The sequence below is a fragment of the Elephantulus edwardii genome, unplaced genomic scaffold, assembly GCF_000299155.1.
Source record: "Elephantulus edwardii isolate Elephantulus edwardi_28Jun2011 unplaced genomic scaffold, EleEdw1.0 scaffold00044, whole genome shotgun sequence".
In the NCBI taxonomy this organism is placed as follows: domain Eukaryota; kingdom Metazoa; phylum Chordata; class Mammalia; order Macroscelidea; family Macroscelididae; genus Elephantulus; species Elephantulus edwardii.
Genome location: NW_006399794.1, coordinates 1,404,332 through 1,423,443, shown reverse-complemented (window position 1 = coordinate 1,423,443; position 19,112 = coordinate 1,404,332). Strand labels below are relative to the sequence as shown.

General features: G+C 42.1%; 1 protein-coding gene and 1 pseudogene across 1 annotated transcript in view; one reads left to right on the top strand and one right to left on the bottom strand.

The window, feature by feature from the left end:
* The window catches only part of PARVA (parvin, alpha), a 213,068-nt gene that overhangs the window by 125,073 nt on the left and 68,883 nt on the right, over nt 1–19,112 (top strand).
* On the bottom strand, nt 5,348–6,090 carry LOC102875770 (annotated as a pseudogene).

Here is a 19,112-nt window from a genome sequence, read left to right as displayed (position 1 = left end):
GTGTATGTTCTAGCTCTCAGCTTGCTTCCAAACAACACCTCACAGATACTCCACTCTCTAGCCATTCTTTCCCCTAATGCACCCTGTTCTCAGACTTTTTATGCTGCTCCCTTTACCCCTGATGAACTGCTCATTCTCCTTTAAGATGCAACAGAAGCATCTGTTGCTCTGAGAAGCCTTTGCTGATTTTCACTCATGGATCAATTAAGGAACATTCCTTGGGTGCCCACAGGATACTGTGCTGTACTCTGGGTCTTACTCACTTCTTTTGTATCCCAGGGCCCAGCACAGCACCTTGCTGAGGGAGAGAAGTTACTCAGCAATGCTGCTGTGTTTAAATGAATGAACACTCATTTGTGGTACCAGTTCTCTCACGCTTGCTCACATGGGTATAATGTTGTCTCTTAGTCTCTACGGTTTCTTGCCACCTTTGCCACTTACTGCGTCTGTTGTGCACATCTATTTTTGTCCGTAAGTGTATTCAGGGCCTAGGAGAGGCCACTGAAATGACGTACCCAAATGCGTCGCCTTGTGCATAATCAAGACCCAATAATTACGTGTTGAATTCAATCAAGCAGAAGCTTGTGCGAAAAGGAAACTACATTGGAAATGTTGGGCATGCAATCAGCAGAACACCAGATAGGCCATTAAAGCATCTCCGATTTACTACAATTTCTCTTAATCGATTCTCTGTACAGATTTGCTGTCAACATAGATTGCTGGCTTGGGGAGGGTCAGGGAAAGAAGCAGGAGATTGAATAGCTCTTGTGGTGCATGGTAACTGGCAGTATTTTCCTGTATCTACGACAGAGGCTGTTGGGTTTCTAACTATGGATAAGGCTTAGTCATTAGTGCTGCTCATTCACTTACTTTCAGTGACTCAGGATGTACTCATAGCTGATCCATCAGTGAGTTTTCAGAGGCTGTAGATCACAAAGGATGGGGAGACTGCCCATCTTCCTTCACTGGAGCAGCTAGTGGATTTGAACCATCTACATTTGGGTTAGGAATCCAATTCCTTATCCACTAGGCCACCAGAGCTCATTCATTAATGCAGAGGAGGTCTAAATGATAAGTGAAATGCTTCATACTTGAGCCCCTACTCTGAGAAACAGCACATGCTTACCTCCTCGGCTACCTTCTTTCCTCAGCCTTCTCCACCCTAACATCTCCTTTTAAAGCCCAGACCTTCTAAAGATTCATGTTCTGGCTTTAATGTGCCAGGTGGAGCTACATATTGAGCTGTGGAACTCTGCCAGCAGGAGAAGACTGCTCAGGGAGTAGGATTGCCACACTCCTCATTCATCTACCAGGAGGATGGAGAGATCATGTAACAGGAAAGACGGATGCCTTTAGATATGAACTTGTGCAGTTACAACTTTTGGTACGTGAAATGAGGGGAAGAATAGAAATCCAACCGCACCAGAGCGAGGGCACCATCTCTTCTAGGAACCATCCCTCAGTTCCTCCTGGGAATGCAGTGCTTGCTCCGAGGCTCCCTCATCACCTGAAGCAGTGCCTGGGTCAGCCCTCAGCCCACTGGGACTCTGCAGATACATGACTCAGAGCTCCAAGGGAAAAATGGAGTCTTTGTTTAGGAAGTAGTGATTATCTGTTCATGGTGATGGAAAACTTGGGAACAAATACTGGTCATGTTTGCACAACATTAATGTAATTAGTGGCACTGAATAATTGTATGTCAAAAAATGATGCTTTGGCAAATGTGTTAAGTATATTTTTAAATATATGGGTGTGTTTTTATAAAAAACACACAAAAGCCTTTTAATCTGTCTTCATAGAAGCTCAACCTCCATAGAGTCATCAGGCAACCTCTATGGTTTAGCTTGTGCAAGATTATTCCCATTAAATTTCTCCTGGCTCTACCTAGGAATGCAGGCGTGAACGCGTCATACCAGCATTACTTGCCAGAGTGACATGATATGTATTTCCAAGTGCTTGTTCGAAGTATGCATCATGCTTGGATAGCATGTCAGCTGCCTAACCAAATGAAGTAGATATTTTCATATAAACAAATAAAAGCTGTTACATAAAACTGCTACAGCATAGAATGTACTGTTAAGAGTGTGAACTCTAGGACCAGATGGCCTAGGATCAAATCTGGGCTTCATTTTCTAGTTGTGTGGGTTTCATCAAGTTACATAATTTCCGTGTGCTCCTTTCTCCTCATCCATAATATGGAGATAGTTATAATACCTACTCACTAGGCTGTTGTGAGGATTTTAGCGACTTAATATGTGCAAGAATATTACATAAGTACTTAACCCATCACCCATGTTGCTATTTGTAGGGAATATTTCACATGCAGTGTTCCATCCGAATAAACCACTCACTGACTTTCAGTCAAATCCATAAACTGCCCACAAGCAAATTCATCCAGTCAAAAGCCAGCAGAGCTTTGTTTTCTTACTAGCCACAGGCAAAGCTTTTGTTTGCACAGAGGGCTCATTGTTGCTACTGAGCTTCTCAATGGAGCAGCTTCAGATTAGCTGTCAGAACCTGTGGAACAGACCATCATTTACTCATACACAAGTTGAAGCTGAAGATAATGAAGAGAAGTCCATGAGAACCAAAGTATGCTCTTGAATAGGTACCATCTGGATTTAGAGGCTGTCTCGAGAATAGATTTGGTCTATTAAACACTGATGACAGAAGAGCAGAAAAGTTGTAGAATGGCATCAAGAAAATGATACAGGAAGAAAGTAAAAAGATTATTAAAAAGACAGGGGGGAAAAGTCCAAAATGGATGTCAGAAGAGACTCTAGATCTTGCTGGTGAATGTGTTGAATGTAGAACAGCTTAAGTGACTAGAAGAAATGATGATATAAAAGAACTGAGTAGAATATTTTTATTTTATTATTTTGTGTGTGTACCGTCAAATCGGATCTGACTGGTACAAAAGGAGATTGCCCCTCCTTCTCCAGCAGAGCATCTGGTGGATTCAAACTGTGTATCTCTGGGATTGTGAGTAGAATATTTTAAAGGACAACTGAAGAAAACAAAGTGTTATAACTAAGGTGCAGATACCTGAACCTACACACTCACCATTTCTCGTGCCGAAAGAACTGAAGAGACATTCAAGCCTTTAGTTATGTATTGAAGTTTTTTTGTGAGCAAAATAGGAAACACTACAAGAAGATGGGAGTAATACAGTGTCAATGTACCAGAAATAATTGGTTCATGTTTATCATCCATTACAGGATATACCACATAACTAAAACCCAATGGTATTGAAAAGTCTAAGCTGCACTGAAGGCATTGGCCAAAAATAAGGCTCCAAAATGTAACAGAATACCAATCAAGATGCTTCAGTATCTTTTTTTTCCTTTTTTAAAAATTAATTTTAATGAAAGTTTACAGAGACTTAGGGTTTCCAGTCATTCATTGTTGCACTTTTCTCCCTACCCAGCCCCCTCTCCCCTAATTCACTCTTCTCCTTGAAAAGAAAGAAAAACTCTTTCATTGTTATGCAGTCCCTCCCCTCAAGTCCACTCTACTATGTAGCCTTCAGTCTGGACTTGTATAATGGCAAGAATACCCATTCATATATCCCTTCTAAACAGTTCTCTCCCTCATCTGTTTCAATGCAGTATACATCATTCCTCCCCTCCTTTTCTGTCTTTCCTCAACCCTGATGTCAGTCCTGTTTTACAACAGTGGCCCTATGCAATATTTGTCCTTCGGTGACTGAGATATTTCACTCAGCATAATGTCTTCCAGGGTCATCCATTTTGCATAATATTTCATGAGTTGTTTTTCAATGCTGCATGGTATTCCATTGTGTGAATATACCAGAACTTCTCTAACCATTCATTTGTTGATGGGTACTTGGGTTGTTTCCAGCTCTTTGCTATTGTGAACAAAGCCACAATAAACATGGGTGTGCATATATCTGCTTGGGTGGTGGTTATGGTTTCTTTAGGATAGAATCCCAGTAGTGAAATTGCTGGATCAAATTGTATCTCTATTTGCAACTTTTTGAGAAAGCGCCATAGAGCCTTCCGTAGCCATTGTACCATTTACACTCCCACCAACAGTGAATAAGGGTTCCAGTTTCTCCACAACCTTCCTAGCATTTGTTGCTTGCTGCTCTGTTAAATTTTGCTATTCTTACTGGGGTGAGATGATATCTCATAGTTATTTTGCTTTGGTACCTTAATACAGATTCAACGTTAGATGTGCTCATTAATCTGTGCCAAGAAATTTGGAAGACCAACTAACTGGAAGAGATACATATTTGTGCCTATTTCAGTGAAAGATGATCCAACACAATATGATTAATACCACACGTAAGTGAAATGTTGCTAAATCTATTTGAAAGGGTTGCAGTAGTACACTAACAGGAAACTGCCAGAAATTAAAGCCAGACTCAGAAGAGGACATGGAATATGAGAGATATTTTGCTAATATCAGATGGATCTTGATGGAAAGCAGAAGATCCCAGAAAGATGTTGACCAGTATTTCATTGATTATTCAAAGGCTATGTTGAACATAACAATTTATGGATTATATTGAGAAGAATGATAATTCCTAAACACTTAATTGTGTTAAATGAGGACCCCCTGCATGGGCCAAAGACAGTCATTCAAACAGAACAGAGCAGTACTGTGTGATTTACAATCAGGAAAGGTTTATACCAGGAGTGTATCTTTTTACTATATTTATTCAATCTGTTGCTGAGCAAATAATACAAGGAGTGGGGAAATTTGAAGAAGAGTGTGGCATCAGGTTTAGAAAAATCATATGCAGATGACACAACCTTGCTGGAAGCCAAGATGACATGAAGCTGTTACTGATGAAGATGTAAGCAGTGTGGATTATCGCAACATTTTTTTTAGCAGTAATTTTTTTTATTATTATCATTTTTATGTCATAGAAAAGATGTATTTTAAAAAGAACTTCAGGGGTTATTTTCAAAACCGTCTCAAATACTTTACAACGATTTTCAGTTCTTGGAGATATCCAATTACGTGAGGGAGGGTGTGTGCTTACATCTCTATATACACAAATATAAAGACAATTATTCTTTATATATATTCCTACATATAAAATCCACAGACAAACACACATATTCTCAGGCTCCCTCCCTCTCATACATAAGCATATAGATAGATATACATTATATCTCATTCTCTGAATAACATAAAACGCAACACCTTGCTCAAAGGTCATTTTCTTAGAGTGATTTGTCTGTTTTTCAAAAAATTCACAGTTCTTCAACAGTAGTTAAAAATCCCAGGACAGATGTGGTTTGTGAAATAATGCTTCCCTGTACTTGCATGAGGTAGACTTCGCAAATGGGTAAAGAAAACACTATCTTAAAAAGCGTTAAGTCTTTTTCCGTTTTTGAACTGAAGGCCCCTTTTTACTTTGTTCTTCTGGCGCTGTAGATGACTTTATGGAGGAAGCTTCTGTAGGTGACCTGCCCAAGCGTTCTAAGACCTCTGACCTGGCCTCCTGAGGAAATGGTGGTGCTGGACAGCCATGCCCTCCTCCCACCTCTCTAGGGAGAGCTGGAGTGCATGGCTGGGATTCGGCTTCCTGTCTTCCCTGAGAACTGGTGGGCGGCTGTGCAACAGTTTTATGCGGGCAGTTTGCCACCATGTGTGAGATGCTCTGACAGTATCAGCACTTCTTTGGCTGAGGAGGTAGACTACATTCCTTAGCATGATGATCACGGCCACCACAATTGTAGCATCTATCTCCCTTTGGTTTTCTTTTTTGTAGTATCTTCCCTTTGGGTCTTCTTTCGCTTCCTAAACAAGGGTTCCCACCAGGTCCTGTTACCCGTATTGATTCAAGGGCTTTGGAAGATTTTTTAAAAGAGAATTCCACTGGTTCTCCTTCTTTTAGGCTTCTGAATCCTTCCATGAATAATTTGCTTTGGTGCACAAATAAATACATCGACCAGACTATCCAATGGGCTTCCCTCTCGGTTTATCATGGAGATAAAACCAAATCCCATTCACACATTGAGCCAGTTCCGTGCAAAACGTGGGATTCTCCCTCTGCCTGCTCCGCAGCTTCCCGGGCTCTCCTCCGCCACCTTTAACGCCCCCGCCTTCGGCCATGTTGCCCCACCGGCCCTCTGCTCCAAACTCCTGAGATGAAAACTTTACTTTTGGAATGGTGTGATCTTCTGCATCAACCTAACATCTTGATTTTGTCGCAACATTTTTAAAAACTGCCTTGGCGGTGTAGTCCATCAGGAGTTGCACTGATAATCCAAAGGTGGCCTGTCTCTGACAATTCAACTCTACTAGGAGCTCCACTGGAGACAGAGGGACAGTCTCATCCTGTGTGCTTTACAGCCTTCAAAAACCCACTAGAGGGTTAGCTACGAGCTGGTTCTGATTCAACAGCAATGAGAGTCACATTACACCAATAAGTCATAACACAGAGAATGGGAAAAGATCAGGATGTCAAGGAATTCATTTTACCCTGACCCACAATCATCACTCATGGGAACAACAATAAAAATTAAAAAAAAAGTGGCGGGAGAAGGCAGGCAGGGGGGACAGAGTCTCAGAAAGCAAGGGGGGTCCAGGGGAAGGGAGCTGAGTCTTTGGTGGCGGCTCAGTGATTGAGGCCGAAAAAGACCTCTTTAAAGTGTTTTTTTAAAAAATAATAATAATAATAATGTCACTTTGAGCCCTAAGGTGTGCTCTCACCCAAGCCATGATCTTTTCAGTCACCTCATATGCCTGTGGTAGTTGGACACTCAATAGGGAAGACTGAAGATTTGGTACCTTTGAATTATGGTGTTAGCAAAGGATATTAACTATCGTGGACTGCCAGAAAAAGGAACAGTCTGCCTTGAAAGAATACAGTCACAGTACTCCTTACAAGCAATCATGGCAAGACATCATCTCAGATATTTTGGACATATTAACAGAAGGGACCAGTCCCTGAAGGACGTCATGCTTGATAAATGAGAGGGTCAGTGAGAAAGAGGAAAGCCTTCAATGAGATGGATTAACACAGCGGCTGCCACCATGGGCACAAGTACAGCAACAACTGTGAGGGTGGTGCCAGCCTTAGAATTGTTTCGTTCTTCACATTTCACAGCTAACCAGGCCTAGTTCGCTGCTCCCCCAAAAGCCATTACAAGTGCCTAGAGGTGTGACCACAAGCAGGCACAACAGCCTGGTGTTTGCCATTATAAATGCCCAGGATGGCACATCTGCATCACCTTTTATTTAAGCAAAACCAGCCCTTTAAAACCAAGACAATGGTTCTGCTTTCCCATCTGAAGAGATCAGGGGAAATATGGCCAAAGACAAAGCACAGTGATGGATTGTTCTCCTGGGCCCTCAGTAACTGTGTCATTTTTAAATTTAACTCCCATGGCCTATTGGAGACCTCAACCAATGTTTCAATTGAGATCAGTTGGGCTGCCTGAAGGCCAACCAATAGCGCTTTTGCTCTCCCTGCACCCTCACCAGCAATTGGAGGGCAGCTCTGTCATGTGCTTGCCTCAGCAATGAATACATGCCCGGAGGCCATTTGCGTGGCAGCCTTCCAACTCCAAAGAGACTATAAAACCAGACAAACAAAGGCTCTGGTGGAAACTATAAGACTCAGGACTATAGATCCTCCTGTCAGCTCCCCATCACAGCACCAGCCTCTAAGCTTCCTTTCTTGGCTGCACTCCAAGGGCCGGATGTCAGTCCCTGGTGACTAAACAGCTGTGTCAAGCAGGGGAGAGTATGGTGAGACCCTGGCAGCTTGCTGAGGCCACCGTGAGCTGGATCCCATGTTTACCTATGCCATACATTAGGGCTGCCAAGACAAGTATCCTTTCAGTTAAAAGTAATAAAGCTCTTCTTGTTTAAGGGACAAAGGGTCAGGGTTTTGTTTTTTATTTCCCCTCTTTCCCTCTATCCCACATATGGGAAAAGTGAACCCACATGTTTTATGGAAGGGTGAGAATTAAGAACAGAACCGGTCCCCTAAACCAAGAATTCTTCTGTCATAGGCAGAAGAATGCTTCCCAAAAGATGCCCACGTTCTAGTCTCTGGAACTTGTGAAAATGGTACTGCATGGCAGGGAGAAAGTAAAGTTACAGATAGGATTACAGTTACCAATCAGCTGACCTTCAAGTGGGGAGATTATTCTGAATTACCCGTTGACCTATGTATCTATTCTTTTGCTAGTTCCATGCTTTATTGATCACTGTAGCTTTATAGCAAATTGTGAAGTTGGAAGGGGTCAGGCCTCCAACTTCATTATTGTGGTGGCTGATGTGGGTCTTTTGCCTTCCTGCATAAAAGTTTGTCAGTAGCCACAAAACAACTTGCTGAGATTACATTGGATCTATAAATCAAGTTGGAATGATTGCCTTCTTAGCAATACTGAGGCTTCTGATCCATAAACAAATGGTCCCATTGACCTAGATCTCGTTTTTATTTCTTTCATCAGAAACGTAACCATTTTCTGCTAATTGTGGTAAGGAGTTGTACTACAAACCAGAAGGGACACATTTCAAGTCCATGAGCTGCTCTGCAGAAGAAAGTTGGCAGTCTCGTCCCATGCATTTTACTGCCTCTGAAAACTCATTGGGGGTCAGTTATGAGATAGTTGATTCCACAACAGAACCCACAATAACAACATTGATGCTTTGTTAGGTTTAGACCTAAATATCAATTCCACTTTGAGATGAGGGGCTATATTGTCCATGGTTTTAATCTTGTAAAAAATTTCAAATTCTAAATGTTTGTTGCTGGTATATAAGAAAGCACTTGCGTTTTCTAAATTAACCTGGTATTTGAGATCTGATAATAATTGTGTATTAGTTCCAGGAGTTGTTTTTGTTTGTTTTGGGCGTGTTGTTGTTGTCTTGTTCATTCTTTGAGATTTTTAAAGTGCAAACAGGGCATTCCATAGACGCAAGGAACTTTGTTTCACAGGCTGTGGACCTGTTGTCAGGAGGGGCCCCATCCTTAGAAAAAGACATCATGTCTGGAAAAATAGAGTCAGTGAAAGAGAGGAAGACCTTTAAGGAGATGGATTGACACAGTGACTGCAGTAATGGGCTTCAGACAATGGATACCGTGAAGACGGCACAGGATAGGACAAGGTTCAGGTTCGTTGTTCATAGGGTCACTGTGAGTCATGGTCAACTCAATGGCACCTAACAACAATATAGACAGTTATGTCATCTTTGAACAAAGGCATTTTAATTTCTTCCCTCCTAATCTACCTGCCTTTTGTTTCCTTTCCTTGTTTTATTGCACTAGTTAGGACTTCCAGCATGGTTTCAAATGGGACTGGCAGGAGCAGACATCCTTGCATTGTTCCTGGTCTCAGGTATAAAGCATCCTGTTTCACTCCATTATGTATGATGTTTGTGGTAGGGTTTTTTTGGTAAAAGAAAAGTCGAATTGTTTTTTCTCAAAGAGGAAAATTGTTATGACTTGCTGACCGACAGCACTTCAGTGGAGGTCCACAAACCATTTAGAAATTCAGGGTGCTTTAGCAACTTTTAAGCAGACCAAAACTATGTCATCAGAGCCCCAGTAAGGCTCGAGGGCATCCCAGGTATTCTCATGCTTCCTCTCAGTATGTTTCCCCTAAGTTACTTAATAGGTCAACATGACCTGTTCTCTTCTCACTGCAACTAGAGATACTGGAAATGCCAGGAAGAGGTGAATTTGTAGTCTCAGCTCTCTGGAATCCCCTTAGTTCTATTTCCCCATTCTTTCTTCTCATTTCCTCTATAACCCGTAAAACCAAACTCCTTCATCGCGTTTATTCCAACTTGTAGCAAATACTATAGAACAGAGCAGTGCTCTGTAAGGTTTCTGAGCTTGTAATCTTTAGAAAAGCAGACGACAACATCTTTCTCCTATAGAGTGGCTGATAGATTCAAACCATCAATCTTTTGGCTGGCAGTCGAGCACTTAGCCAATGCATCACTAGGGCTCCTTGTCTCCCCTCTCCATCTCCCCCTAGACCCTGTGCTCAGATATCATCACCACTCTCAAAACACTTGTTCAAGATGTGTCTTCTGTACGGCACCTGTAGCAGACGGAAATGTGTTTTTCCACCATATAATTCAAATGACTCCATCTCTAAGAATCCTCACCAGACCTCCCCAACCAAAGTTAGCTTCATTCTGTCCGAATTCCCACAGCCTGCTCATCTCATCCCCAAGTGCAGTGCATGTTGTTTATGTGTCTACCTGTCCTGACACTTGTAAGCAGATTGAAACCAATCCAGGTCAAGTCTCCAGACACGCCATGCTCCTAGCGCCCAGCACAGGCCTGCCTCTGAGGAGAGACCAGTGATCTTGACTGATGAGTGAATGAAGTCACTGATGCTGCAGAAATATTAGTCCTTTTCTAAGTTTAAAATTTCTGTCCACCTCTGTTCCATATGTGTTCTGCCCTTCATGTGTTCTTTGGGCTTCTAAGAATGTTCAGGAGTGTGAGAGCTATCTGGAGCCACTCTGCTTCTCATGGAAAAAGAGAGAGAAGTACTTTGTGTTGCAGACCTACGCTATTTACCTATCAACTTTTTAATATGTTTGTATCCATGTTTTGGGGGTCAAGTTTGATATGTGTTACTGTTTTAGTCCCCCCAAAAGTGGGTGTCAGGTGAACTTTTGACCAAGGGTGGAAGCCTGCTTAAGGGCTTGTCTTTAAAATCCCATAGGGCCCTCAGACCATATTTATTAATTTTAGAATGAATATTCTTTAGGGGATACAGCAATCATTTGTCTGTTTTCTGTAGTGAATAACTTGGAGTTGCTGTGATACTGAACACTATCCCATCATCTTGTCAAATACTATAAAGGTTACCTCTAATGTACAGTGTTTGGAGGAGCTTCCACATTGACAGGCTGGGAAGTGGGAGTGGCATCCATTTCCTAAACTAGATGCCTCTGGAAACTATAAATTCTATAAATGTACAGAAATGATGTTAGATATAGAACAGAGTTCAGGTGTTTTGTGCAAGGGTTGCTATGAGTTTTATTGACACTTAACCACTGATAAATGAGACTGGTGTTATTATATCTGTAGGAACGTGCTTCCACGTTGTACATCACTCTTTGTCAATGTATTTAAAGTAACCTGGGTTTGCGGTGATGCTGAACCTTATGCCATTGGGGTACCAAATACCATAATGGATTCTCAGTGTGGACAATGTTTGGTGGCACTCACAGTTGTAAAACAGGTTTGGTGGGGGTGGGGTAGGCGGGGAGAAAAGTGCAACAATGAATGAATGAAATTCCAAAGTATCTGTAGATGTTCATTGAAATTGAAAAAAAAATTAAAATTAATTAATTAATTAATTTTAAAAAATAAAACAGGTTTGGAAGCAGGAGTGGCATCCACTTCCTAAATCACATGCCTCTGGAAACTGTATGAACTTGGAAAAACTACGTTAGTTATGGAAAAGCATTAGGTCTTTTGTTCATAGAGTTGCTATGAGTCCTGCTCAACTTGATGACAATCAACAACAACAACACAACAACAATATCTGTGTATGTTGGGGATTCGGGTTCAAGTCCCCAGAAAACTAGTACTTAAACAATAAGACGATATATTATTTTTCTCTTTTAAAATTTATTAGTTTTCATATAACAAAACACAGAACTTGGACAGCTCCAGGAGTGGTAGCCCAATGCTATCAGCAGGATCCCTCTTTCTTTTTCTCTTCCAGTCTGTCAGAATATTCATTTCTTCTTTTTTACTAACTGACCTCATGGCTACAAAACAACTGCAGGGAATCCAGGCATCATGTCCTGGCACAATAATGATTAGAAGAAGAAATCCACCTCTCCCTTGAGCCTCTCTTTATAGTGGAAGGAAACTTTTCTTAAAGCTTCTAGAAACTTCCTCTCACAGTTCATTGGCCAGAATTGTGTACTTAGCCATTTGCTAAGAGTTGAGATCATTTTGATTTGTTGTTGTTGTTATGTGCCATCGAGTCGCTTGTGACTCATAGCGACCCTATGTACAAGAGCTCTAAATGCTGTTCTATCCTGTGCCAACCTAGCCATCTCAAACACACTCATTCCCACCACTCCAGTCACAGAATCAATCCATCTCATTGAAGGTCTTCCTCTCCTGCGCCGTTCCTCCACTCTCCCAAACATGATGTCCCTCTCCAAGGACCAGTCCCTCCTTGTAATATGCCCAAAGTATGTCAGACGAAGCTTCAGAATCCTTGACTCCAAGGAGCATTCTGGCTTCACCCTCTCCAGGACAAACCTGTTTGTTCTCTTAGCAGTCCATGGTATATTCAACACTCTTTTCCAGCACCACAGCTCAAAGGCATCAATTCTCTATCATCCCTATTCACTGTCCAGCTCTCTGATGCATAGCACATAATTGCGGAGACTATAGCCCGGATCAGGCGCACCTTAGTCTCCAGCCTGATGTCATTTTCTTCAATACTCTTGAGAGGTCCCTCACTGCTGACTTTCCCAATGCATTTCATCTCTTAGCTTAGGCTAAACCACCAAACCTAGTTTTTGTTGTCGAGTCAGGATCTTACCATGAGGCAAATGAGAGACAGGTAGATATTGGAAGAAAATTCAAGTTCTTTCAGCAAGTAAAGAACAAATACTGGGGAGGAAACAAGCAATATCAGTAATTACCTTCCCCCCCCCCAAGAATTTCAAGGATCTTAAGACATTTACATCATTTCCCAGAGCTTTTCAAAGTAGAAGTAGGAAACAACTATGAAATGTCATCTAACCCCAGCAACACTAGCAAAATTCAACAGGGCCGCAAACAACAAATGCTAGCAAGGCTGTGGGGCAATTAGAATCCTTGTTCACTGCTTGTGAAAGTGTAAAATGGTGCAACCACTATGGAAGGTGCTTTCTCAAAAATTTGTAAATAGACATATCATTTGACCCAGGAATTCCATTTCTGGATATATACCCTAAAGAAACAAGAGCCATGACTCAAACAGATGTATGCACACCTACATTTATTGCTGCGTTATACCATCAACAAACGAATGGATAGGAAAACTATAGTATATTTACATAATTAATGGAATATTATGTACCATTGAAAAACAATGAATTCGTAAGACATTACACAACATAGGGAAGTCTAGAAGACATTATGCTGAGTGAAATATCTTAATCACAAAATGACTAACACTGGATAACATTGGTCTTATAAAATAGGACAGATGGGAGGTGGAGGTGTTGGAGAGAGAATGGGAAGAATGACTAGATAGTGAACACTGCACTAGAACAGATGAGGAAAAGAAGTATCCAGAAGGAATATATGATTAGACATTATATTTATGACAACAATCTGGAATAAGAGGTGCATTGCAGGGTGGGTTGGGGAAGGGAGAAGGAAGGGGAGAAAGAAAATGTTCAATAATGAAAAAAATAATATTTTATAAAAACAATACAACTAAGGGCCTTTCAAGCCTATAACTGAGCTTATTCCTGTGGCTAAACTCTCAACCAAACAGTGTTGTTGTTGTTGAGTACTGTCAAGTTGGAGCTGACCCCCGCAGTGGACTTTCAGAAGCAGTAAATTGCATAGAGGAAGATGGCTCATCTTTCTCCTACAGAGCAACTGGTGGATAGATTGCATACCTTTGCGTAGGCAACATGATTCCTAGGCAGGTCTTTAAGGTGAATAGTAACCCCTGGGAAGTACACACTCCTTGGAATAATCAGCCACATGTGACCAAAGGGCAGGGTTTGCCTAGGGATAAAGCTCAGAAGGCACTGAGGGGCAGGAGGAAAAGGTGAACAGAAATAAGAATAACAGGCAGGAAGTGGAAAGAGTGTGGTTACCGTCTATGGCTTACAGTCAGTGTCACAAATCATAATGTTCACGAATTATTGACTAGAAAGCAGTTTGATCTATGAACTTTTACTCACTGCACAATAAAGGTGAGTTTTGGGGTGTGTGTGTGTGTGTGTGTGTGTGTGTGTGTTGTACCATCGAGTTGGAACCGACCCATGGCTGACGTTTCAGCTGGTTTTCAGAGGCTGTTAATCTGTTAATTGCACAGGAAGAGATTGCCCATCCTTCTTCTGTGGAGCAGCTGGTATACATTGTTTTCCACACCAGATCTAACCCCTTTCCTTTCCCCACTTCCTCCTCCCATGGGTTGATTTGTTTTAAAAAGAAGTAGGATTCAAATCCAGCTCTTTCAAACTCCAGAGTCTCTCCATATACTTTCTTTTGTACAAACGAACAGTCTTAGACTGTGTTTCCCCACAGCGTAGAAGCCCCCTGTGTCATGCTGAGCATTTCAGGCATTGAGGCATCCCAAGCCTGACCTTAAACTGTTTATTAAGTTCTGAGTAATGGCGCTGTGAGACGCCAAGGGCCACACGTCCAGACCTACTTTTAGATTGTTAGAGGCGACTCGGAGGATAAACATCATATTCATATTCTCTCTGGAGAAAATTCAATTGCAGCACTTTCTCTTTCAGAGCATGTGATTGGTGAGGGGCTTCTGCTGGGCCCTGATTTGGTTTAACAGAAATGAAGCCTCCGGAGCAGGCCGACTGTTTCGGGAAAGTGGCCACTAATATGCAGCCCCCTGGGGTGGGGCCAGCCCTGAACAGGGCAGTTTGCATATTCACTTTTACAAACAGTTGGCTCAGAGTCAGCAGTTAATGGAATGGGAATGATGCTCCTGTACCAAATCATTTCCTGAAGAGAAAAAAACAACACACATACACACATTTCCAATTGCAAACATGTCTCGGCCTTTCTCAAGGTTATTTCCCAGTGTGGGAAACGAAGAAGCAGGGCAGAGGGCTGTTTCTGACGGCGGTATTTCACTGGAAAGCATTTTTAGTGATGATGCACACACAAAAAGAGACTCCGTTAAGACCCACCTTTAGGAATCCTGAAGGAGAAAATACTGCATTTCTAGCTGTGGTGATGTCGTCCGTAGGAAGTGCCTCTCTGGTGGTTCAGACCCACAGGAGAAAAATGAGCATTCACCTCTTGTGCAGTTTGCAGCTTTAGCAACCTGCCGGAGGGTCAGCTGTGAGGGGGTTCAGACTCAACCTGAAGGAGTTTAAGTGAGTCATACTTTAAAAATTAAAATAAAAAGTTGTTGATTCTGATTCACGGTGACCCCGTAGGCATTTTCCAATGCTGTAGATCCCTACGAGGGTCTACTGCCACACGTTTCTCCCTGCCTGCAGCTGGTGGGTTCAAATGGCAACACTTTACATTATCAGTTGGGTGTTTATGCACTGTGCCACCAGGACTCCTCAGTCACACTGTGTTATTGTCAAGTTGGTTTCCACCCCTAGTAGTCCTGAGGCCAAAACAAGAAAGCAGTGCCCTGTCCTGTGCCATCCTCACAATCTTGCTACATTTGAGCCCATTGTTGAAGCTGCTGTCATTCCATCTCATTGAGGGTCTTCTGTTTGCTGGCTCTCTGCTTTACCAGCTTTGATTGCCTCCAGATACAGTCCATCTTGATAACATGTCCAGAGTACTTGAGACAAAGTCTTGCCATCATTGCTTCTAAGGAACATTCTTCTATTTCTTTCCAAGACTTGTTCGTTCTTTTGGCAGTTCGTTGTGTCTTCAATATTCTTCACCATTGCCATAATTCAGATGTATCAATTCTTCTTGAGTCTTCTGTATCCGTTGTTCATCTTTCACATATTTAAGAATTGGCTGGAGTCGGGCGCACCTTAGTCCTTAAAGTGTCATCTTTGTTCTTTAACATTTTAGAGAGGTCCTTAGTGGCAGACTTACCCGTTGCAGTAAATTGTTTTGTTTCTTTACAGCAGCTCCCATGAACATTGATTGTAAACTTAAGTAAAACTAGATCTTTGACAGTATCTGTATATGGTCTGTTTAGTTTATCATGATGTTTCTTTACTGGTCCTGTTATGACGATTCTTTTTTCTTTATGTTGGGATGTAATCCATACTGAAGGCTGTAGACTTTGATCTTTATCAGTAATGCTTCAAGTCATCAGCCTTTAGTAGAACTGTGTTAACTCCATGTCATATGTTCTCTTCATCCAGTCCTGATGTCATGTGTTTCATATTGTTCACCTTAGTAGATTATTTGTTCAGTGTAAACAAGTATGATAAAATGATACAACTCTAACACACACCTTTCCTAATGTTAAACTACATGGTAACCCCTCTTCTGTTCACACACGCACAGATTGTATATGAACACAATTTTATTTTTGAAATTCAAGTTCTGCTCATTATCCATAATGCGTTGTGACCCACACACAGTTTAATGTGTTTGTGCAGTCGGTAAAACACAGGTAAATATCTTTCTAACACTTGCTTATTTCAGCCAAGATCTGTCTGATGCTAGCGATGATATTCATCAGACCAAGTTCTCTTCTGTATCCAGCAACAATTCTGGCAGTTCCTTGACATTGTACCACTGTAATCTTTTCCAAATTACCTTCAGCACAATCTCACTTGTGTGTGATATTAATGATGTTGTTTGATAATTTCCGCATTCAGAGACAGTTGGCAGACCTTTCTTTGTGTCTGTTCCAGTCAGTTGACTAGGTCACTGTCTTCCAGATTTCTTAGCCTTGAGGAGTAGATACTTCCAGTGGTGCATCCTTTTGTTGAAACATTTCAGCTGGCTTTCTGTCAGTTCTTGTAGACTTGGTTTTGGCCAACGCCTTCATAATAATTTCTGGAACATTGACCCACCCAGCAAGTAGTGGGATCAGATTCATAAATTTGGAGCTCAGTGGAAGTTGTGGGCTGACGATTTAACTGTATATATCATGAGTTAAGATTTAAGGTCTCACTTGGGCAGAATTATCCAGTGGATTTTTTTCTGTGACGTATTCTACAGTGGTGGCATAGTACATGATGTGTTGAACACCTAACAGAAAGATCAACCGTTTTAATCCACCAGCTGCCCATTAGATGGGCCATCTCCTGCTAAAGATTTACAGCCTCTGAAACCTGGCAGATGGTCATCAGTCAGAATGCGGCGGAAGGCCAAAGGTCTTATCCTACTTAGTGGAGTAGTCAGGAAGTTCTGGTGGCATAGGCAGTAAGTAGGCAGTTGTGCTGAGAACCCAAAGGTGACCCCTCTCTGGCATTTCGCTCTTTGGGAGAAAGATGAGCAGTCTCCTTCCCTGCAATTTACAGCCTCTCAAAAACCTGCTCGAAGTTCAGCTAAGAGTAGGTTGTAACTTAGCTTCAAGGAATTGAGTGAGTGCAGTAGTCACTCACATGTGGACTTTTGAAATGTAGGTGGTACAACTTAGGATCTGGATTTTAAGCTGAAGGTTATTTAGTGCCATTAAATTTACACAGCCACACGTGTTGAGGGCCTACTGTATGAGCTGCAGGCGGCGGGGCAGAGTGTAGATAGGGGAAGGCAGGCCCCCTACAGAAGCAAGTCTTTTCACCGGCAAGCCTTAGCGCAGCCCTGCACGCCCGTGTAAGCTCTCCTGTGTTTCCGGTGCCTGCTGCCTGCACAGCAGTGCTTGCTAAGTAGTGAAAACTTTGCTTTCCTTGTGAAAAATTGCCTGGAAAAGAAGTCAGTTGCCTGTTTTGGAAGGGAGATGAGGAAAAAAAATTATACCAGTTTAAAGAAGTAATTGTTCTAAGCTAGAAAAGACACAGAATCCTATATTTCTAGTATCATTTAGGTGTTGAAGACATCGCTTGTATTTTCAGTTATATCGTATGAGAAGGGTTTGGGGAAATGGAGTGTGTCTGTGAATTTGAGGATTCACGATGGTGATGGGCTAATAGCCCATAGAAATGTCAAAGGGTCACCGCGACATGACTAAATGCCAGCTTCATAATGTGGCTTGTGTCTCCGTCGGGTAGACTGTGTTTCGCTCTCTTTGTTGGGCAATCTCATTCCCTGTCCAACTGCAAGTATCACTGAGTTTGCGAATGTGAAAGAACTCTTTGTCAGTGGCTGCCTTGTGCTGGAGAGTTCTTGCAAGTAGATGCTGGCAACTGGTGAGGCCAGAGGCAATAAAAAAATAAAATGGAAAGATGGGACGTTGCTTTTCTGAAGGTTGATTGCAGCTGCCGTATGAGCCCTTTAAGAACCTTTCGGCGACCAAAGCCTTCAGAGCAAATGGCTTTTCTGCACTTAATTGGCGAAAAGTAATTATCCAAACTGGAGTCACCGAGACTGAGGGGGATTTAAGTCACTGCTTTTAGGAGGGGTAATCCAAGGTCAGCACTCACCAGGCTTCCGTCACACAACTGGTCTTGTGGTAGGAATTTATTTTTTCCTGAGGCTTCATAAGGGGGGTTGGGAGTATGGAGAAGAGCAGGCTGGACAGCTTTAGTGGTCATTCATTGACTCGTTTTACTTTTCTTGCAAAAGATGGTATTTTAGAGTTCTAAGGAGCCCTAGAATATAGCATGGAATGTGTCCAATTGCTAACTGAAAGGTCAGCGGTTTGAGTCCACCAGGTGTATTTAGGGAGAATGATGGGTGATCTCCTGTAAAGATTCAGAGTCCAGGAAGCCTGAGAGAGGATCATTAAGAGTAGGAATCAGCTTGACAGCAGTGGGTTTGGTTTTCCTGAAGGACGCCTGGCAGTACGATGCTTAAACACTCATCTGCTAATCAAATGGTTGATGGTTCAAATCCACCAATGACTCTGTGGAGGAAAAGGCATGGGGATCTGTTCTTACAACTTTTACTGGCTAGGAAACTTACGGGGCAATTCTAACTCTGTCACATTATGTCACTGCAAAGTGGAGTGACATAACACCAATGTTGTTTGGGTGGTTTTTTTTTTATGTTGTTATTGTTAGGTGCTGTCAAGTTGACTCATAACATACTCATAACACCCCACTGGGCTTCCCTATTCCACATCATCCTCATGATCCTACATCATCCTACATGATCGTTCTCACACTCAAGCCCTCGGTGGTCATCGCTGTGTCTATGCATTTTGTTGGAGGTCTTCCTTTCTTCCTCTGACCTACCACCTTTCCCAGCATGATGTCTCTCTTCAAGGATTGGTTCCTTCTGAGAATATCACCAGCGAAAGTTGAGATGAAGGGTCACCTTCTTGCCTCTGAGGAACACTTTTGTTCTCTTGGCAGTCCATCGAATATTCGGTACTCTTCACCAACACCACAGTTCAAAGCTTCAGTCT